At 47.8% G+C, this 22466-nt stretch overlaps 1 protein-coding gene across 3 annotated transcripts in view; it reads left to right on the forward strand.

Annotated features, from left to right (window-relative positions):
• Positions 1–22466, forward strand: part of GRIN2A (glutamate ionotropic receptor NMDA type subunit 2A) — a 600982-nt gene that overhangs the window by 266635 nt on the left and 311881 nt on the right. The gene's annotated exons all lie outside the window — the stretch shown is intronic.

The following is a 22466-nucleotide window of genomic DNA, read 5'->3' on the forward strand; positions in this document are numbered from 1 at the left end:
AAGTGATTGGACCTGGATCCAAACCCCGCCCTCCCTGACTTCTGAGTCTGCGTTATTAACCCTGACACATGTGAGCGTGAGTCAGACGTGAGGCAAGGATCTCACGAGGGTCTGTTGGTCTTGCTCCCGCCCTGAGGTCGGTGCCGTGCCCACTTTTAGAGGGAGCTGTGGGTAAGTAGGCAGTCCTTGGTCTTTTAAGTGACATGACCGTGATGCCGATGTTCTGTGCTAGATTCCAGACGTCGTAAGTTTCAGTGGCCCAGAGCTGGCTTTACAGGATAGCGTTTCTCACTCGCTTTTCCTTCCCTGTCTCACTTCCCTGTGGCCCTCCCAGCATCTTCCGGGGTCATTTCTCAGATGTCTTATATGTATCCTTGTGTCGGGGTCTCCTGCTGGGAGAACTCAGTGTATCCCAGGTTACAAAAATGACCGAATTAAATACCGTATGTAAGGGATGCCTGGGTGGCTCAGTTGGTTAAGCAGCTGCCTTCGGCTCAGGTCATGATCCCAGCGTCCTGGGATCGAGTCCCACATCGGGCTTCTTGCTCCGCAGGGAGCCTGCTTCTCCCTCTGACTCTGCCTTCCACTCTGTCTGCCTGTGCTCGCTCTCGCTCGCTCTCTCTCTGACAAATAAATAAATAAAATCTTTAAAAATAAATAAATAAATAAATAAATGCCGTATGTAAAATGCGTAGCACAGTCGCTTGGCCCAAGCTGGATGGCACCCACCATCACCACCATGGTCGCCGTCCTGAAGGTAGAAACGAGCTCACCCTTTCAAGACATTTGCATTGACAGATAAGTTCATATCCAAAATTATGAAGAAAAATGTGAAGGAAAAGGTCACCCAGCGTGTGTGCGGCAAAGGATTGAAATCGTTTCTTTTTTTTAAAGGAGGCAGGTTATTAATTATTAATCGGGATTTTTAACCTTCAGTCCTTGTTCGGCACCGCAGTTAGCCGGTCGATGGTGGAGTACGATTAGTCAAGAACTTCCTGCATCTGAATTGGTCGCTCGAATCACCCGTTTTGCTTTTCTTGCAAGAACTGGTTTCGTTAGAACCTGGTTGGAAACAGACCTCGTCTTTGAAGTTGCTGCTAGTGTTACAGCTTGCAGCCCTTGTTGGGGGCCAGAAAAATTTGCTCGTGGATTTTCACTGTTTTTAGCTTCTATCTGTTGAGGCGGGAGGGTAGGGTCTGCGCCGTGGGTTATTATGCTCTGGTGTTTGCCGTATTGGGTTCTCAGCCTGTAAAATAATATACCACCACCTGGGAGGGAAGGACAATGAGGAGCCTTTAAAACCAGGGGGTGGGCGCCTGGGTGGCTCAGTGGGTTAAGCCACTGCTTTCGGCTCAGGTCATGATCTCAGGGTCCTGGGATCAAGTCCCGCATAGGGTTCTCTGCTCAGCGGGGAGCCTGCTTCCCTTTCTCTCTGCCTGCCTCTCTGTCTACTTGTGATCTCTCTCTGTCAAATAAATAAATAAAATCTTTAAAAAAAAAAATAAATAAAATAAAACCAGGGGGTTGGGTGGTGGAGCAAGAGTGATACCGGAAGCTTTTTTGCCTGTAAACTTGCTCATTGGACTTGTGTGTTCTTATCCTGGACCCCAGACCATGGGGAGGGGACTGAGAAATGCCTGAGAGGCTGTCTTGAGTTTTAAGAACGTAACAGGATGAAGCTGGTGCCTGTGGATGGGTCTTAGGTCTGGTTTCATGAGTCCGCTTGGCCAGGCTCCATTTGCAGGTGATTTTAATCAAACCCGAATCCAGGTGTGGTTGTAAAGCTGTTCCATAGATATGATTCGGGTCTGTAATCAGTTGTCTTTAGGGGAGATTGTCCTAGATAATCTGGGTGGCCTTAATTTCAATCTTAAATCCGTGGAAAGCTTTGAGTGGAGCTGAGGCTTCCCAGAAGGAATCCCACCAGGGGATAGAAGCTTCCGCTCCTGTCCCGGGTTCCGGCCTGCCCTACAGATTGCAGACATGGCTAGCATTCCCTGCAGTGATGTGAGCAATTATTCCTTGGGATAAATCCGCTTATCTATACAGCATACTGGACTGTTCCTCCCACTAAACCCTGACTCAGATATCAGAGCCTGAGGCAGGCTCTCATTGTTGCTGTAACAAATATGTGGGAGAGTAAAGTGGCCTTGGAAGTGGACAGAGGCTGGAAGAATTTTGAGACCCATCCTAGAAAAACTCGAGATTTCCTTGAACCTATTGTTCATTGAAACACGAGCACCAACAACTCCAGTATCAAGGACTACAAAAAACCGGGGAAAACACATAACACCTTAGAGATGACCTAAATCATCAGGAACACGTTGTTGGTAGAAATAGGGATGTTAGAGGCCCTACCCGTGAGGACTACCAAGCTAGCTAAGACAGAAGTGAGGAACGTGTTTTTGGAAACTGGAGGAAAGGGGATCCTTGTTGGGTAGTGGCAGAAAATGTAGCTGAATTGGGTCCTACAGTTATGGAGGAATCTGAACTTGAAAGCGATGAACTTGGGTAGTTAGCCGAAGAGATTTTTGAGCAAATCGTGGAAGGTGCCACCTGATTTCTCCTTGCCGCTTTTAGGAAAATGTGAGACGTAAGTGATAGATCGAGGGAAGAACTGGTAAGGCAGAAGGGCTGACTTGGGACATTTCTCAGCCTCCCCAAGTTGTAGAAGATGCTAAAATAGGAGACTCACTGCCAGGAGAGGCAGTCAGGAGAGAAGGCCAAAAGCGTGGCTAGATAACCTTTTTGCCAATGCTTGGACAGGATCAGAAAGTCACAGCATTTGATCCTACAGACGGGTCTTGAAAGAGTTTACGCGTGTGACTTGTGGACCCCTCAACGATCGCTCTAAAAGCCAGGATGGAGATAGAATTATCTAGGAAGGTTCTCTGGCAGAGCCTCTTGTCCGATGCGGTGAATTCCTGTGAAATATGCAAGAGACCCACAAGGTTCTTGAAATCTCAAACCAGCAGAAACATTGCCAACTTGGACCAAAGAAACAGGGAAAAGAGGAGATGAAAGAAGACGGGGTGCTTCCCACGTTCCATGGGCAGGAGATGGGCTTCCTAAATATGAGGCTGCAGACACCTGCTGCCCCTCCTGGGAAAGGAAGGATCACTCTGAAGGCAGAGCCAGGAGCCCCCGTGGATGATCCCAGAAACCCTGATGTAACTTTGCCGAACTAGATTTCCACATTGCTTGGAGGTGGTAACTAGTTTTTTTCTTTCCGGTTTTCTATTATTGTTGTGATTTTGGCTTTTTAAATTTTTATTTTATTTTATTTTATTGGTTTTGGCTTTTTCAGATCAGGAGTGCCTATAGCTATGGCTGCCCCATAATTGGATGTTGGGGGAAGATAATTCATCTTCTAGTTTCAGAAGTCCACAGATGGAGAGAAATTGTGCCCCAGGAAGGCATAACCCCAGAGTCTCATACCTAAGTCAGATGATGGAGCTGATGAGATTTAAAATGAGATTAACGGACTCTGAGTTGATGCTGCAACAGGTTGAAACTTTCAGGGATGACGTGGATGTATTTTGCAAGTGGGACCATTGTGATCCTTTCGGGGGCAGACAGTGTGGACTCTGGTAGATAGGATCATGGGTCCTCAAAGATCTCCACCTCCTAAACCCAGAATTAAGAATATATTCTCTTTTATGGCAGAGGGAAGAATCTTCCCACATTGAGATGGGAAGTATATCCTGGATGATCCGGGAGACCCAGTGTAGTCACAGCGGTCCTTAGAGGGAAGTAGGAGTGGGAGAGTCCGAGCAGGAGCTGTGACGGTGTGGGCAGAGTTCAGAGTCATGTGGCCATGAGCCAAGGGATATAGGCAGCTTCTAGAGCTTGGAAAAGGCACGATTCTGCCCAAGAGCCCTCAGAGGGAAGGTCTTGGAAGCCCACGGGCCCACTGTGGACTCCTGACCTCCAGAACGTGATAACAGACTTCCGTTGCTTTTAGGTGGCGATGCTTTCTTACGGCAAAGGCAGGAGGCCAATGCAGCCTCCCAGACCTTCTGCTGCACTTGCTACCTCGTTAATGTTCCCAGCAGCCCTTCAGGCATGGCCATCGTGGTCCCACAGTGTGACTGTGAAAACGGAAGCTTTTGAGAGTCCAGCAACCTTGCCTGAAACAGTGGAGCTTGTAGGTCTGGGGTTTAACCACACCCCCCACTGATTCCAGCATTTGCGGGCTAGGTCCCAAGCGATAAATGCAGAGGGATATGAGGGGGACACACAGGCAGTCTGGAAGGCCGCGAGGGCCAAGTTCACTGGGAGGCTTTACACAGGCCGTGTGTGGTGCTCAGTGGGAAGTGGTAGACCCAGGTCTAGGGCCCTAGAGTCACGTTGCCGGACTCAAATCCAGCTCCGCCAGGGGACCTTTCACCTCTCTGGCCCCAATCTGTTCTCACCTCTACATGGGGTGGGAAGCCAGTATTCTCCGTCTTACAGGGATGTGGGGCTTAACAGAGAAAATGTGGCTAAAAATGCCTGGTACGTTGCCTGGCACATAATACAATCATAATAACGACGGTGGTCGTGGTGCTAATAACAAGGCAGAGTTCTCCTGACAGTGACCAGTTACGCTCCTGTTAGAGGTGTCTCGGCAAAGTGGTCTTCGGGGAAAGAACACAGGATCCTGGCAGGCCAGGGGTACACACGGGTAACGACGGGGAGGGCGAGTTCCACAAGCCATTGTTCATGCCACGTTGCCCTCTCGGACCACCCTTCTCTGCTGTGTACATTGCTGTGTACATCTTCCCTGACCTTGGCCGGAGTAGCTGCCCTTGCCCGGTGGGCTTACAGCTCGGATGTACGTTCCTACCGAATGTTTGTCAGTGTGCTTGACGCCTTCCCCAGGTGCGTAGAAGCTCCCTGAGGGTAGAGCTCCCCTCAGTCTCTCGTGTATTACTCGGGATGCGGATTTTTATTTATTTATATTTTTATTATCATCATTTTTTAAAGACTTTATTTATTTATTTGACAGACAGAGATCACAAGTAGGCAGAGAGGCAGGCAGAGAGAGAAAGAGGAAGAAGCAGACTCCCTGCCGAGCAGAGAGCCCAATGTAGGACTCGATCCTAGGACCCTGGGATCATGACCTGAGCCGAAGGCAGAGGCTCAACCCGCTGAGCCACCCAGGCGCCCTATTTATTTATTTTTAATGGAATGAATGACCAGATAAGACCTGAGCGGTGCCAGGGAGGGGAGGTGCCCTCAGCTTCCAGCTTCCCCATGAATTTCCTCAGAGTTGGTTTGCTTTTCCTTTAGTGACGAAGAGCACCCCAGGGAGAGGTGTGGACACGGACCCCGAGAGATGTGGCTGTTGCTTAGCATCTCCATGGCCCTTTACCACCACAGCCCACTCTCTCTGCGTTCCTGGCCTTGTTAAACCCTGTTCTCTTACCAGCCTTGGTGCTGAATATTTATCAGTTCTCCCACAGCATGTAGGCTGGTCACTAAGCGTGTTGGGGAGCCTCTCTCCATGCCTTCACCGTCTGCTCCTTTCCCTTCCTCCATTCCCTGGCTCTTTGCAACCTTGCAGACCTGCCTTGACTTGTTTTGTTTCGTTTCGTTTTGACCTCTAGCTGAGGTCCCAGCCATGGAGACGCAGTCACTGAAGTTTCATTCCATTGGTCTCCCGAGCCTTGAGGGCTTGGTTTTTATATAGCAGCCTCTTAACCGTCTTATTTCTCAGTCCCCACACTCCTTGGGAATGCTGACAAGGAGGTAGAGCCCACGATTGGGATCGGCTCCGAGTTCCAGCTCCCCGGTAGCTCTGTCTGTGTTAATAGCATGTCTATTACCATAATCCTTTGGACTCCCCCAGCTGTTTGCTTTCCTGGGGATCTGCCAGAGCCACACTGCTCCTGAACTTCCTTAATGAAGATGTGACAGTGGGTGGCTGGAGACAGGAAGTCGGAGGAGAAGGGAGAAGGGGAGAGTCCCTTGGGTTCTTTCTTTGTTACTCAATATTGTTGAATTGGATCCTCAACATTCCATCACGTGATGTTTGGATGCTGGGAGGGGAGTTAAATATAGAATTCCTCCTTTTGGCATTTCAGAAGGTTTATATAATGTCCTGTTCCTTTTGACAGCGGGGGAGGAGGGGGAGGAAGCGGATAGGTTCGTTTGGAAGATGGGTCTGTGTCCAGAGCTCCATTCAAAGCAAAGTCTACTCAGCAGCCTGACCCATCTGCCTACTCAGGGGATGCTCGGGTGAATCATGTTTGCAAAAACGCAGGTGCCCTTTTGAGCCTAAGGATCTGCTCAGCTCGAAAATTCTATTAATTCTACGATTCTACAAGTAGCCCTCTCACAAGAGTGGGTGCTGCAAATAGATCAGCCACGTGGTGTGCCCTGAATTTGCCTGGGTTACCGATTTGATTTCTCCCTTCAAGTCCTCTTTGAACCTGGTTTGGAAATTCTGCTTGCTTTGCCGGTTGGATTTTGCCCAGGGGGCCTGTCCACCGGTGTTCAAACCCTGCCTCCATCCTGTCCCAGCTGTGTGACCTTGAACGGATCTCTGGGCTTTTCTGAGTCTCCCTTCTTATTGAGTCTGTTCCCAAACCTAGGCCTCCATCTACCCTTCCATTTAGCTGTTCAGAGGAACCTAGGAGTCTTTGACTGCTTTCTCCTTTACTCACTACATCCATATCATCAGCAAGTGTGGCTGGCTCTGTCTTCAGGACATAACCTTAAAACATTTCTGCCTCTCCAATGCAGTTCCTTAAGCCACATCTGATGACAGCAACATCTTTAAGGGGTCTCGGCTTCCAGCCTTGACACTGTGTAGTCGATGATGTGCTAGCTGCCTGTGTGATTAAGAACATCAACAACAAAATCCATAAACCCAATCACATTAAACCCTACTAAAACCTTCCTACAGCTTTGCATTTTGCCAAGAATTAAAATCAATTCCTCCCCATGGCCTGGAAAGCCTGCCATAATCTCTTGATCACGTACCAGACCAATTCCTATTCTCTTTTCCTCTGTTCCTTCTTTGTCTTCCTGGAACAGCCCTACCACCTACCTCAGGGCCTTTGCACTTGCTGATTCCTCTGCCGGGGTATTCTACCCCCAGATCTTGGTTAGCTTCTTCTCATCATTCAGGTTTCTATTTCAGATGTCACTGCCTCTGACAGGCCTTTCTTGGTCACTCAAGTTCAAGTTGCCTCCTCCTTCAGCATGACTATAATATCTGCTCTGTTTTTTGGGGTTTTTTTTTGTTTTTGTTTTTTTCTAGCTTAGGTCTATTGAAGCATTATTCTGTTTGTATTTTTATCTGATTCCTTCTATTAGAATGTGTGTCCTTTGAGACCAGGGAAATTACTTGCCTTGGTCACCTGTATATCTCTAAACCTTTATTTTAAGAAGAGAGTTGTGCACATAGTAGATACTTAATAAATACCTACTAAAAGAATGGATAAAGAATGAGCACAGGGGGGCGCCTGGGTAGCTCAGTGGGTTAAGCCGCTGCCTTCGGCTGAGATCATGATCCCAAAGTCCTGGGATCACGCCCCGCATTGGGCTCTGGGCTCAGCGGGGAGCCTGCTTCCCTTCCTTTCTCTCTGCCTGCCTCTCTGCCTACTTGTGATCTCTGTCTGTCAAATAAATAAATAAAATCTTTAAAAAAAAGAATGAGCACAGGTATGAAATAAAAGTACACACACACACACACACTCACTCGTATATGTTTTGGAGCTGCCATGGTAAGACGGGCTATGTTAATAGCTGCGAGCCAGAATTTCCATGGCTCACTGGCTGCCTTGGGCTATCTTGGGTCACGCCATGCTCCCAGGAAACTTTTCTGCCTCTTGTTGAATAAAAATCCTTTAACTTCTCAGCTACCTGATGGGCCATTGCATCTGTGGTGCATCTGTGTCTTAGCAGACTAGCTTGGCACATGGTGCCTTTTGGAGACATTTAGCATGTAAAGATATTTATAAAGGAGGAATTCTCATCTATTTTTGCCCAGTCATCTGTCAGAGAGAGGGGGAGCAGTGTGAACTAGCTACTCATGATTCATTCTCTTGCCTGGAGGCTGCTGCCCATCTTGATCCTGGAAGGGTGGGACCCAGAGGAACAGTCTGCATTCCAAGACTCGTTTTAATGAATGAAGCATGCACAGTGGTGGCTTTGCCAGTCTTGATGCTCTGTACATTGGGCCTGCCCTCTGTGGTTCACATTTTCCAGATGAGTTGTTGTCACAGGCACCGTCTTCAGCACGTCCTTAGGAGCGGAACTGTAAAGTTAGAGGGGGCAGTCTCCAAAATCACCCCCATTTCTGGGACCCGGTTGCAAGTTTGGGAGTCCCCAAGACCACCCTTAGCATCAGCCATTCACGGGAAGCCCACAGAACTCACCGGAAGCTGGTACACCCATGGCTGTGTGTTATTACAGCTGAAGATCCAGACTAAAATGGACCAAGGGAAGTGCACGGGATGGGGTCCGGGGAAGTTCGAAACGTGGAGTCTCTGGTTGTCTATTTCCTAAGGAGTCATGAATCACGCTCTTCTTCCTGCGAAGCAGTGTGGCAGTAAGCATGCAGTATGGCCAACCAGAGAAGCTTGCCTGAGCCATGGTGCCCAGAGTATGGACCCAGAGTGATTGACGGCCCACATGGCTAATCTCAGTCTCCAGTTGTGCCGACACTCTGGGACTCAATGTCCCCACCCTACACTGTATTGTTAGACAGATTATCCAGCATGAGCCAAGGAAGACAAAAACACTCCCATCAGCCATGATGTTCCAAGGGCTTTTTGAGAAGCCAAGGGAAAGACCAGATCTCCTTTGGGCACGATTTAATTCTTTACTCTATAAAAGATAAACCTGATATTCCTGGTGTGGGCTTTTGCAGATAGCAGTGGGCCTAGCCCCTTTTCTTGTTCCAACACTTGAAAAGATCCATTGATTCCACAAATGGAGATTGATCGTGAGCCGGGAGCCCGGCTCTTTGCTAGTTGCTAGGGATACAGCAGGAAAGACATAGTTCAAGCCATCAAAGGCTGGGGAGACAGATGGGTAAACAGGCAATTATGCTCCAACATAATTATACAATAATGGTGCTAGAAATGATTCTAAGGCTTCTTGGTGGAGGGATGCTATTCCAGCCTCGTTGGGGGCGGAGGCTTTCCAAAGGCTGCGGTGGTTAAGGTGAGATTGGACACATGACTAGGAGGTGGCCAACCCAGGTGGTGCATGGGAGTGGGAGGTGGTGTTTAGGTAGAGGAAGATCACTGCCAAGGTGTGGGTGTGGGAAGGCATGTGGTGAGCACGAGGTGTACATTTTTGGGGGTGCTACAGCTCGCAGGTGACTCATACTCAGCATAGGGTCAGCAGACACCATCGAAGAGCCAGTGCGGTTGGGTTCTGAAATCCAGAAAATGGGGTTTCTGCGAGGGAGTCTTGGCCCTGTGGCTGTTAGGATGTCTTCTAGACAAAAAACATTGGAGGGGAATAGGGGTCAAGTGGGACAAATGAGGTGAGCTGTGGTTTCTCATGGATGTCGGGGCATCGCCAAGCCATCCAGAAACTGTCCTCGGTCTTTGGTGACCTCAGGACTTCAGAGTTTGAACCACAAGTTTCCTAGGTCTGGACATAGGCTCTAGAGTGGAGGAAGAGAGTAGATTGGTGCTCTGGGCCTCTGGGTTGTTTTGTAAAAGCAAAGGCTTTCTAAGACATTTTGGGCATGGGAGCAGGTGATTCATGGAGATTCTAAAACCATATTTCTTGAAAAAAAAATTTTTTTTTAATTTAAATTTTAGGTGGCTAACATATAGCGTGATAGTGGTTTCTGGAGTAGAATTCAGTGATTCATCGGTTACATACAACACCCAGTGCTCATCTAACCAGTTCCCTCCTTAGTCCCCATCACCCATCTAGCCCATCCCCCACCCACCTCCCTCCATCAACCCTCAGCTTGTTCTCTATTGGTAAGAGTCTCTTAGGGCTTGTTTCCCTCTCTTTTTTTTTTTCTTTCTCCCCCTTCCTATATGTTCATCTGTTTTCTTTATTAAATTCCATATATGAGTGAGATCATTTGCTATTTGTCTTTCTCTGACTGACTTATTTCACTTACCATAATAGACTCTGGCTCCATCCCTGTCTTTGCAAATGACAAGATTTCATCCTTTTTCTTTTTTTTAAGAATTTATTTATTGATTTGAGAAGGGGGGAGGATGGGAGGGAGAAAGCACGAGTGGGGTGGGGCAGAGGGAAAAGCAGACTCTCTGCTGAGCAGGGAACCTAACATGGGGCTTGATCCTGGGACTCTGGGATCATGACCTGAGCCGAAGACAGATGCTTAACTCACTGAGCCACCCAGGTGCCCTGATTTCATTCTTTTTGATGGCTCAGTAATATTCCATTATATATGTGTGTACCACATCTTCTTTATCCATTCATCAGTTGGTGGACGTTTGGGTTCTCTCCATAGTTAGTTATTCTGGATAAAGTTGCTCTAAACCTCAGGGTGCACGTGTCCCTTTGAATTTGCATTTTTGTATCCTTTGGGTAAGTACCTAATAGTGCAATTGCTAGGTCATAGGGTAGCTCTAATTTTAACATTTTGAGGAAACTCCATGCTGAGCCACTCCAGAGTTGCATTCCCACCAACAATGTAAGAGGGTTCCCCTTTCTCTGCATCCTTCCCAACACCTGTTGATTCTTATGTTGTTGTTCTTTTTTTTTTTTTTTTTAAAGATTTTATTTATTTGAGAGAAAGAGTGAGGGAAAGAGAAAGCATGGGAGGGGATCAGAGGAGAAGCAGACTCCCGGCTGAGTGGGGAGCCCAATGTGGGGCTTGATCCTGGGACTCTGGGATCCTGACCCAAACCAAAGGCAGACGCCCAACCAACTGAGCCATCCAGGACCCCTCTTATGTTGTTGATTTTCGCCATTCTGACAAATGTGAGATGGTATCTCATTGTGGTTTTGATTTGTGTTTCCCTGATGATGAGTGATTATCATATTTCAAAGACAGTATTTTCTTGGCAGAATTAGATGGCTGCTTTGTGGTCCTTTCAGAGAGTTCAAGATGCCATGAAAAATCAATCGAAACCAGCCGACAGGAGGGGACGAGGTTGGCAGTATTGAGCAAAGGGTTAATATTGTTTATACAAAAAGCTTACCTACAAATGAAGAAAAAGGCAAATGTGCGGAAAGAAGAACAGTCCAGGAACATTAATACGCCGTTAGAGAATAAAAACACAAAGGTTAAATAACGCCGCCCCCCATCCCCCCGCAAGAAAATGTTAAAGCCCACTGATAATGTGAGATTTTCAAAATAAAGTGAGAGAGGGACACCTGGGTGGTTCAGTCGGTTAAGCAGCTGCCTTCGGCTCAGGTCATGATCCCAGGGTCCTGGGATCGAGTCCCACATCGGGCTCCTTGCTCGGCAGGGAGCCTGCTTCTCCCTTTGCCTCTGCCTGCCTCTTTGTCTGTGCTCGCTCGCTCTCTCTCCCTCTGTCTCTGACAAATAAATAAAATCTTTAAAAAAAAAAAGAATAAATAAAGTAACAGAGTCAATCAGTGTTAAGAAGGGCTCTGCCTTCTGTTAATAACTCCAGGACAGCAAAATCACAAGCACGCAAATCAAGGCAGTTGGAAGGAGTTCTCTCCCAGGCCTTCGTACTTCATTTTGGTGGAAAGCAGGGGTAGGGGAGGGAGGTCTAGCTCCCTCCCTGTGCCCTACTTTTGTCTCCCACTGCCTGCCCCCTGGTTTCCTAGCAGGTGTGTGTGTGTGTCAGACCCCTTTCTGTTCTCCGTGGGAGAGAAATGTCTGTACTCCAGTGAGCTGAGGACAGGGAACAACTCGCCTTCAAGCCTCCTCCTACCCCAGCCTCTTCCCTTAGGCCTGCTCCCTGCGGGATGCCCAAGTTTCCCGGCAGAGGAGGAAGTAGCCTCCCTCCCTTTTCCCAGGACGCCGGAAACATCGCTGTAGTGGGGAAGGCAGCCGCTTTGCCTTTGACAACCCAGCCTCGGATAGACAGACCTAAGGCTGAGCTAAACAGCCAGGGGCCAGGGGACCTGGGGAGCCCGGCTTCCTTCTGGCTGTTTGCGGTGTGGGGATTAGATTTTAGCCTCTATGCTTTGCTCTGGCCTTTATGAGTCACTGGAGGAGAATCTCCGCAGCTCCCTGTCATGTCTTGGATTTGTATAATGGAGGAGGCTGCCAGGGCAATGGATGGTAGGATTTACTTACTCCATTGGAGTGCAGAGCCCGTGGTGGAGACATGGTCTGTAGCCTGTTTGCTCAGCACCTTCTCCCAGGGTGCTCACTAACCAAACAAGCCCTGGGGACAGATCTGTCCAGCATCAGCTGGGACTTGCAAATACACTTGGCTTCTCCTGTTCTTTCGAATTGAATGCAAAAAGGCTTTAAGAAATTCCATGGGGGCAGGGAAGGGGGCTGCTTGGGTGGTTCAGTGGATTAAGCCTCTGCCTTCAGCTCAGATCATGATCCCAGGGTTCTGGGATGGAGATCGAGCCCGGCATTGGGCTCTCTGCTCAGCGGGGAGCCTGCTTCCTCTTCTCTCCCTGCCAGCCTGCCTCTCTGCCTACTTGTGATTGCTCTCTGTTTAAAAATAAATAAATAAAATCTTAAAAAAAAAAAAATTCCATACTGGGATGGCATCCCTAAGGTCAAGGGCTTTCAGTTTCTAGAGGGAGATAGAGGTTTTTTGTTTGTTTCTGTGTTTTTTTTTTTTTTTTAAGATTTTATTTATTTGACAGAGACCATGAGTAGGCAGAGAAAGAGGAGAGGGGGTAAGCAGGCTCCCCACTGAGCAGAGAGCCCGATGCGGGGCTCCATCCCAGGACCCTGGGATCATGACCTGAGCTGAAGGCAGAGACTTAACCCACTGAGCCACCCAGGCGCCTCTGTTTCTGTTTTTTAAAGTAGGTTCCATATCCAGTGTGGAGCTCAAAGCAGGGCTCAAACTTATGTCCCTAAGATCAAAGACCTGAGTCAAGGTCAAGAGTCAGATGCTTAACCTACCACCTGAGCTGGAGGTAGGGGCTTTTAGAAGGCCCACACCCTGTGGTTTCAGTCCACTGTGGGATTGATGTTTGCAGTGTTCAGTCTGTGGGTTCGTAGGACAGATGCATGGCGTTCTTCTGTTTAAAACTTGCATTAGGGGGGCGCCTGGGTGGCTCAGTGGGTTAAGCCGCTGCCTTCGGCTCAGGTCATGATCCCAGGGTCCTGGGATCGAGTCCCACATCGGGCTCTCTGCTGGGCGGGGAGCCTGCTTCTTCCTCTCTCTCTTTCAGCCTGCCTCTCCATCTACTTGTGATTTCTCTCTGTCAAATAAATAAATAAAATCTTTAAAAAAAAAAAAAACTTGCATTAGGCTTTGATTCCTACCATCCTCCTCCTCCTTTCTAACCCCAGGGCCTTTGCACTTGCTCTTCCCTCAGCCCAGAAGGCTCTTCCGCTACTTTTTAACCTGACTGGTTCCTTCCCATCCTTCAAGACTCATCCTTTCCCTGTCTTGTTTTCGCCTCTTTCCCCCAGAGGCTCTCCATGACCGTTCTGCTCACTGTCCTATGAGTCCTGTACCACAGCTCCGACTTTTGTCTCTTCCTTTGTTTGGTTGTGTCTCCTTCATGACATGGGCACTCTTTGAGGATGGTCCCTCTGCCTTGTTCACCATTGGGTATTGGGTAGCGTAGCTGGCCCATGGGCCAACTTGTAATGACACGAAAGAATGGTAACAATCTTGGAAAGCAATTATGAGGGCATCTTTCCTGCCACACCCGGGCCACAGGAGAAACCACTCGCATCCGCTCATTTCAGCACCCCTGTATCTCCGGTCCTGGAAAAGCTCCATACCCGAGCACGGAGCAGTCCTGTCATCCTGTCAGCCTTATCTGGTGGGCCAAGAGCTTCTGCCTGTCCTGGGTGGACAGAGTCATCCCGGCTGTGTGGCCACATACTGGTTTTCTCTCTTGTTCGTCACTGTGCATGTGGGGTTTTGGTGGACGCATGTCACCAGCCTCCAGTTCCTGTGTGTCGGCTGCACGGCTGCACGTGGGGGCGGACGCTTTGCCTGCATTGTCCCTGCTCCCCCTAGCTTTCCTGGATGGAAGGTTTGACCCTCCCTGTCTCAGAGGTGTGGAAACTGAAGCAGCCAGATGTTCATTTGCATAGGGTGTTTCGGAACTCCAAAGCCGTGCTCTTTGTCTACTAAATGGTGCGGCCTGTCTTCTGGAAGACACACACACAGACAGCCCTTGTCTAACTAGGATGCTCTGATGAGCTAGCAGCACCTTCCTTGTTGAAAAGATGAAGCTGGTGGTTTGAGATGTGAGGGTCAGAAACTTTCAATTTCACTTCTCCGCCTTGGGGCCCCTCCTGATTTCCTTTGGCCAGGAACGAGGGGACCCGGGGGGGATCGGGGGGTGGAGGGGGGGAGATGGCAAGCAGTAACAGCCTGCATCGGGGGTGCTTACTGGGGGCCACGGGCTGGGATGACTGCTTTACACACACTGCTTCATTGAATCTTCGCGGCGATGGGTGTTCCAGTGACGTCAGAGATCTGTCTGCAGCCCCGGAAGCCGTGGGACTGGGAAGGAAGCGAGGCCTTCATGAAGCCAAAAGCTGGAGATTTAGGGCCTGTGCGCTGTTGGAGACAGCCATGGGGTTCCCGATCTTACAAATGGTGGTATTACCGAGCACTGGCTTCCTTTGCTCGAAGAGTGAGTGAGGACAAACTAATTTAGTACCTTCCACAAAAAATAAAAGCAAAGTCGAACTTGCAGAGTTGATCCAAGACTTACAAAAATAAATAAATAAAAGGAGGCTGCTGTCGTTGAAACCCTGTTCGGTCCAGGTCCCCAGGGAGCCCCTGAGCTCGGATGGCTGCAGGGGTCCGGATTAGCGGTGAATTTTTGGCAAACGGCCTCTAGGCCTCTCCACGGACTGGAAAGGTAACCATCACAACTGGGTCTGCCTGTGACTCACAAATCTGCCAATGTGGTGAGCCCAAACAGAGCCTTTGATCTAAAAGGAACTGGCTTCGTGTTACTGTGTTGGGGGAAATACTTTGATTTCCTTCTTTGATTCGGGACATGGGCTTTGCGAGCTATAGGTTTAATCACCGTTAGTGGTCAGTCACTGAGCTCCCGATTCTTTATTTCACCAGGTCCTTCTAGATGCTCTGAGACCCCTGCATCCTTACACACAAGGAGACGTGGTTTTTTTTGTTTTTTGTTTTTGTTTTTGTTTTGTTTGTTTTTTTAAAAATATTTTCCAATCTATAAATGCCCCAGAGGCTGTGAGGCCTCGTGAGGTTTACCAAGGATGTATGTGATCGTGTTGGAGTCAAAAGATGGGTGCTTTGTGGACAGGATGATTCAGGTCAAGTAGCTCTAAGGCACCTTAGTTTTGGGCTATGCTGACCCAGCGTCTGCGTCTGGAAGGTTGGCCGGCCAGCAGGGGACCCCAGCAAGGTCCGAGCCATTTCCATATTACTTGGCTGTTTCCTTTCATTTTGTCAAGTTCCATTTAGCAGGTTATTCATCGAAATCCTTTTTCAAAATGTGAATGCTCCTCATTTTTCTTTTCTTTTCCTCTTTTTTTTTTTAAGGGACAAAAAGAGTCTTTCAGGAAATAAGTTATCAGGAAAGTAGTCAAAGCAGAAACTTTCTGGGAGCAATCTGACAGCGGCATGTCTTTAATGACCTTGAGGAGATCAGGTGCTCCAGGCAGTTACAGGATTTGGGAGAAAATAGCCCGTTTGAATAGCCTCGCTTGCTGTAATGTTCCTTCACTTTGCAGAGGCCCCCTGTGCTCCCCCCTCCCCCCCGTTGTAGCTTCTCTACCAAGAGTCTCCTGAAAGAGATTTTACTTGGATTAATACTTCTCCAGCTTAAACAGACTGCAAAGCGGACAGCCGATGCTAAAAGGGGACCTTTTGCACCGTGCCAGGTTTCTGAGCTTTTGGCTCTGGCTACAGGAGGTGCGTAATGCCTTCTGACTCGGGGCCAAGTATTATTAGGGAGTTTTGCTGCTTAAGCTCCCGAGGATGGCTGCAGCTGGAAAAGTAACCCGTTCCTCAGTAGGTTACAAGTCCGACAGCTGGCAGTGCCTGGAATGAACAGGTGTTAGGTGAACGGCAGTGGGGCCTCTGCCCCTGGATGACCTGTGGAAGCCCCTCTGACTCAAAGCTCGTGGAAAGGGTCCTCAGGAGCCTGGGAACAACCTTTACCTTTCTATTAATTAAACCATGCTGCCTCTCGTTTGCCAGGCCATAGGAGATTTCACGCACATTCCGCTTTCCCCTCGCCCCGCCTTTTTTGCCCGACCCAGTTCCTTTTATTTGAAATCTTTCATCCCCGAGTCAAGTTAGCCAAGGCCAGTGCTGTATCCGTGTCAAAAGTTTTTTTTTTTTTTTTAATTTAAGATTTTATTTATTTATTCAACACAGAGAGAGAGAGAGGAGATCACAAGTAGGCAGAGAGGCAGGTGGTGGGCGGGGAGTGGGGGGAAGCAGGCTCCTTGCTGAGCAGAGAGCCCAATGCGGGGCTCCATCCCAGAACCCTGAGATCATGATCTGAGCTGAAAGCAGAGGCTTTACCCCACTGAGCCACCCAGACGCCCCCCAGTGTCAAAAGTTTTAATATTAGCTCACCTCCTTCCCCAGGGAAGATGGGTTCTCTTCATGTCTGCCTGGGTGCTTTGCTATGAGTCATCGTTAAGAGGATCCCCCCCCCCCCATTCCTGTGCAATGAAAGATCATGCGTGATGATTTCAGCTCAGGCACAGTGGCCTGGAAACTCTGGATGCGTGGCTGGGCTGAGCCAGTGCCTTCATTTGCGTTGGTGTTAACGGAAATCGATGAGCTTGTGCCTTTGTGTTCCCGAGTTTCTAGAGAGCTGCCTGATTGCCATGGTCACAGGCACAGAGAACGAGAGCCTCTGCCTTGACTTCAGAGGACTCAGCTAGCTGTGGGGTGATCTGAGTGTTCTCCTGAGAAGCCCATCTTCTTCCCCTTTGAGCTGCTGTGCCTGAGGACCAAGAATTGTGATCCTCTAAAAAGGTCCCTTTCCTGGAGTGCCTGGGTGACTCAGTCGGTTAAATGTTAGACTCTTGATTTCGGCTCAGGTCATGATCTCAGGGTCCTGGGATCGAGTCCTGCTTGGGGCTCCCTGCTCAGCGGGAGGTGAGTCTTCTTCTCTCTCTCGCTCTTCCTCTCCTTCCACTGTTTGCCCTTTCTTTCTTTCATTCTTTCTCCCTCCCACTCTTTCCCTCCCTCTCCTGCCTCCCCCCCGCCATCTCTCTCTCTCTCTCTCTCTCTCTCTCATTCTCAAATGATAAAATCTTTAAAGAGGTGTCTTTCCTACTCTTCACGAATAAAAATGTGCTTGCAGATGTTAAGTTGGTGATGAAACCAGCAGCTTCACCGAAGGGTCCCTAACTTTCACTGAAGGTTGACTACCCTGGAGACCAGTTAAGTGGCACCTTGCACCCATAAGAAAATCACAAAGAAGGAAGGAGGGAGGAAGGAAGGAAGGAAAACTTAGATCGTGGACCACAGCAGTCCTGAAGTCTACGTGCTTTACTCAAAGGAGGATCCTCTCACTGGACACACCATTCCAGCAGAGGACTGGAAGTACCACATTGTAAGCAGTGGGGAACACCAATGGTCGGGGCTGTAAACTCAGTAATTAAAGCAGACAGTTGAGAATTGAGGACAAGAAGCCAGTCACCTGGTCAGTGCCACCGGGAATCTGGGCCCGCCGTTGTCACCTCTTCCAGTGTTTCAGGAAAAACTGGAGATGAGGATTCTTAAATGAGATCTATAAATATTATACATATGTATATATAATATAAATATATATATACACAATATATATTTTTAAAATATAAATATTTAAGGGAAGTACATGAAAACCTTACTTTTCCATAAAAACTATTTAAAGAAGCTTTAAAAACAGTGTGATGCTCTGATAGATCAGGAGCCTGACTTGGCCTCCTGAAAAGGGGCATGATTTCATCCTCGGCCGTGATGCTGGCTGGGCTCCTGTAGGACACGTTCATTTGCGATTCCTTGGGTAGATCACCAGATTTGTGAGCGCGGGTCTGGATTTCGTTTGGGAAATGCATGCTGGAGAAATCGATGCCTGCTTAACTGTTTGCAGAAGTCCCTTTGATTTTGGTTGAGTGGGCAGTGTTTTTAGCTCCCCAAAACGGACTAGCCCTGGACGTGCTGGGATCGATGTGGCGGGGGCCAGGGGACAGCTGGGGGGCACAGAGGCTACGTCTTCCTCCTCTCTGTCCTGTGTTTACACAATCGCCTCTCAAAGGTTATGGTTCCTCTGTGGGTTACTGGTCTGCGGCTTCCTTTCTGCTCTGCTTCCTTGGACTCGTTTCATCCAGATTGGAACTTCCACGTCTGGAGTTTGCTGGGCTTTGCACACCTGTGCCTTGTCGGGCAGATGGTAAAGAACCCCTTCAGCTCGCTCTCAGGTGTCCAAGCAGGTTCCCCCAGGGGCTTTCCCAGGAGCACAGTTCGCCAACAGTAGAGCGAGACACAGGGACATTAGGTCCAGAGGTATAGTTTCATGAAGGGTTGACCCAGTCCTTAGGATGCTCGTCAGGATTCTACTCCAGGTCATGTGATGGTGTTTTAAAAAAAGCTAAAAAATGATATGCATTGTATTCAGTTTATTTTCATCTGGTCCCAAGAACGTTATGTGTTCATTGTTTTGGGAAGTAATGAGTAAAATTAAAATTAAAATGATCAATAATCCTGCCACGAGTATTAAACACAAAAGCATTTTTCCTTCTGTTTCCTTCTGCGGATGCGTGTGTCCGTGTGTGTATGGTTGTGTTTTACTCTGATTGGGCTGCTCCAACAGGGATCCCATGAGTTGGGTGGTTTATGAACAGCAAACACTGCTCACGGTTGATGCGCCTGGGAAGTCCAAGATCACGGCGCTGGCAGAATCGGCATCTCAGGAGGACATGCCTCCTCGATGGTGGTCTATTTCTCGTGTCCTCACATGGCGGAAAGGACGGGCGATCTCTCTGAGGCCTCTTTTATAAGGACACTAATCCCATTCTTGAGGGCCCTGCTCTTTGACCTGGGCACTTCCCAGATGCCCCACTTCCTGATACCGTCACCTTGGCGGTTAGGTGTTCAACATGATTTCTGGGGGAACAGAAACACTTCATAGCATGTGTATGTATGCACAAGTGTGTGTTTACACACACACATAAACATAGCTATGTGTATACCGATCATCGAGAATAGTTTATACGTGAATTTTGTGTCTGCCTTTTTCACTTGCTATCAAATTCTCTATAAGCATCATTTTTAATGCCTGCCTAAGGCCATACCCTGATGGTGCTGTTTAACTGCTTATCCAGTGTTGGACGTCTCGGCTGTTTTCACGGACACTGTAACTAAATACAGGTGGCACTGTCACAAACCTCTCTGTGCATCTATCTTTACCTTCCTCATCCTTTTTTCAGCATAGATTCCTTTTAAAAATGGGATCAAAGTCGTCTCTTGGGAGCCCCCAAACTGTCTAACTTCTGATAAATTCAGGCAGTTCTTCTTGTAAGAGCTGAAGCCAGGGTACAACTGGTCAGCCCAGTAAACTAGTCTTTCTTCATTTCTCTCTGGATTCAGTAGGTTGACCTAGCACAGAAAGCCCTGAACATCAGGGTCTTAACCCAGTAGAAGTTTATTTCTTGCTCCCTTGAGTCTGATGTGGGTGTTTGTGCTCAGAGGGCAGGTTTGTTGTTGTTTTTTGTTGTTTTTATTTTTTTGTTTTGTTTTGTTTTTTTGCCTAGTGGCAAGTTAGGAACTTACTCGAACTTACCTTCTATTTCCTGCCTCTGCGTGCTCTCCTGAGTGGCTTCTGAGGCCACTGGACTCCTCTCCATTGAGTATGGAAGTGGAGGATCACGGGAGGTTTTATAAGGACCAGATGTGCCCAGGGGGGAATGGAAGGGAGTTTTGTATCACTTAGCCAGGACTGCTATGCAATGTCTCATCTTCTACATCTAGTCCCTGCTGGTTTGTCTTCAAAGTACACCTTGACTCATTCATCCCTCTTAGCCTACATTCATGGGATGAACCCACTTGGTTACAATGCATCACCTTTTGATATTTTTAGATTTGGTCTGGTAATATTTGGTGGAGCTTTTTTGCATCTGTGTTCATGAGGGGTATTGGTTTTGATGAAGTTCTAGAACCTAGGTGAGGTTCGGTGGGCTGAGGTCTGGAGCCAATGACCAAGAAACAATTCTTAAGACATCTTTGGTGCAAAATGGTGTTTTATTAAAGCACGGGGACAGGACCTGTGGGCAAGAAGAGCTGCTGCCCCGGGTTGTGAGAGATGGCAGGTTATGTACCCTGCGGTTGGGGGAAGGTGAGGGGAAGGGTTTCAACAGAGTTTTCATATGCTAAAGAGATGCCGGGAGACCACTGTAGTCTTTCAGCAGGCCATTAACATCAAGATAGTTGGGAGATTTCCTGTCCTGCAGGATTGTGATCTCTGCAAGTTAACTATTTGTTTCTTACGGCGGTCAGGGCTGCCTGAGGAGTGCTACACAGATGACTGAGGGGGAGCGGATGGAGAGGGGGTGCAAGGCGCCAGCTTTTGCTTTGTCTTCAGCCAGCCTCCTGCTCCCTCATCAGTTTCTCATTTTCTTATCAAGGCCTTGTCTGGTTTTGGAATCAGGGTCACACTAGCCTCATAAAATGAATTGGGAAATGTATCCCCTCCCGCCCCCTGGTTTAAACAATAATTTGTGCAGAATTGGTTTTTTTCCTCCCCTCTTAAATGTTTGATAAAAATTCATCAGGGAAGACATTTGGGATTGAAGTTTTCTTTGTGGGAATGTTTTATTATTTTTTAATTTCTTTTTTAAAGGATTTTATTTATTTATTTTGAGGGAGAGAGCATAAGCAGGGGGAGCAGCAGAGGGAGAGGGAGAAGTAAGCTCCCTGCCGAGCAGTGAGCCCAAATCCCTGGACACCAGGATCATGACCTGAGCTGAAAGCAGCTGTCCAAGCAGAGCTACCCAGGCCCCCCTGTGGGGATATTTTAAATTATGAATTCGATTTTTAAAACTGGTATAGGGCTGTTCAGCTTTTCTATTTCTTCTGGGGAGAGTTTTGGTAATTTGCATTTGAGATATCGTGATGTATATATAAGAAGAAATATATTTTTGGTCTTGGACCTCAATCCTGACACCGAGCTCTTAAAACCCTTGGAATTTTCTAAGTGTTAAGCGGGATAAATGTATCTTTAGTTATGTTAATTAGGTGACCTTTGGAAAGCACTGGTGGGGGTGGGGGTGGGGGGGTGGGGGTGGTGGTGGGGTGGGAGGAACGTTTGCCAGTGGAGCCAGCCTTGTGATTGGAGGGGGAGAAGTTTCAGTCCCACCCCCCCTTCACCCCTTTCTGGGAAGGTGAGAAGGGGGATGGAGGTTGAATCAGTTATCAGTGACCAGCGATTTAAACTCATACTTGTGTATTAAAGCCTCCAAAAAAATGCCAAAGACCTTCCAGAGGAGTGATTCCGTGAGACACATGTCTGGAGAGAGAGTATGAGAGCTCCGAGCTCTTTCCCCAGACCTTGTCCTATGCTCCTTTCTCTTTCATCTGGCTGCTCCTGAGTTACATTTTTTTGTAAAGGAACTTTGTAAGGAGCTGAACTGGTAATCGAGTAAGTAAGTAAGTAAGCGAGTAAGTAAGTTTCTCTGAGTTCTGTGAGCCGCTCTAGCAAGTTAATCAACGGAGGGAGGATGTTGTGGGAACCTCTGATTTTTAGTCAGTTGGTGTGAAGCACGAGTCACAATCTAGACTCATGACCAGTGTCTGAAGGAGTGAGGGGCAGTTGTGTGGGACCGAGACCTTCACATGTGGAACCTGATGTAGTCTGCAGGTGGATAGAAGTAAAATTGGGTTGAGTTGAATTGAATTCTCAGGCACCTTACTGGTGACCAAGAATTGCTTGTTGGAATGGGGAGACCATTCCTGCTAAAGACACTGAAATTGGACCCAGAACACCAGAAGAGTGTCCTTCAAGGACTTTGTCCATTTCATCTAGGTTGTCAGAACATTCTAAGTTGTTCATGATATAACTTTGCTATCCTTTTAATATCTGAAAGGTCTGTAGTGATGTCTGTTTTATTTTTGTTACTGTCTTCTCTTTTTAGATACTTCCAAATGTATAGATATTATCTTTTTAGATATTTCTCTATCAGTTTTATTGTTTGTTTTTTTTTTCCCCCAAAGAACCACCTTTGGGTTTCATTGGTATTTTCCTGTTACTTTTTTCATTTACTTCTCTGCATAAATGTCTTTGCAGAAGACTGGTTCCATTCTGCCTGTGGTGGTGTGTGTAATTTTTTCATTTGCTCTTAATCTCTTCGTTGTGTCCCTTCCTTGCTTTTGTATAATTTTCAGATATTCATGAAGTTACATTTCTACACAACATGC

This window comes from Mustela putorius, unplaced genomic scaffold (genome assembly GCF_011764305.1).
Source record: "Mustela putorius furo isolate JIRA1106 unplaced genomic scaffold, ASM1176430v1.1 tig00004007_pilon_pilon_pilon, whole genome shotgun sequence".
Lineage (NCBI taxonomy): Eukaryota > Metazoa > Chordata > Mammalia > Carnivora > Mustelidae > Mustela > Mustela putorius.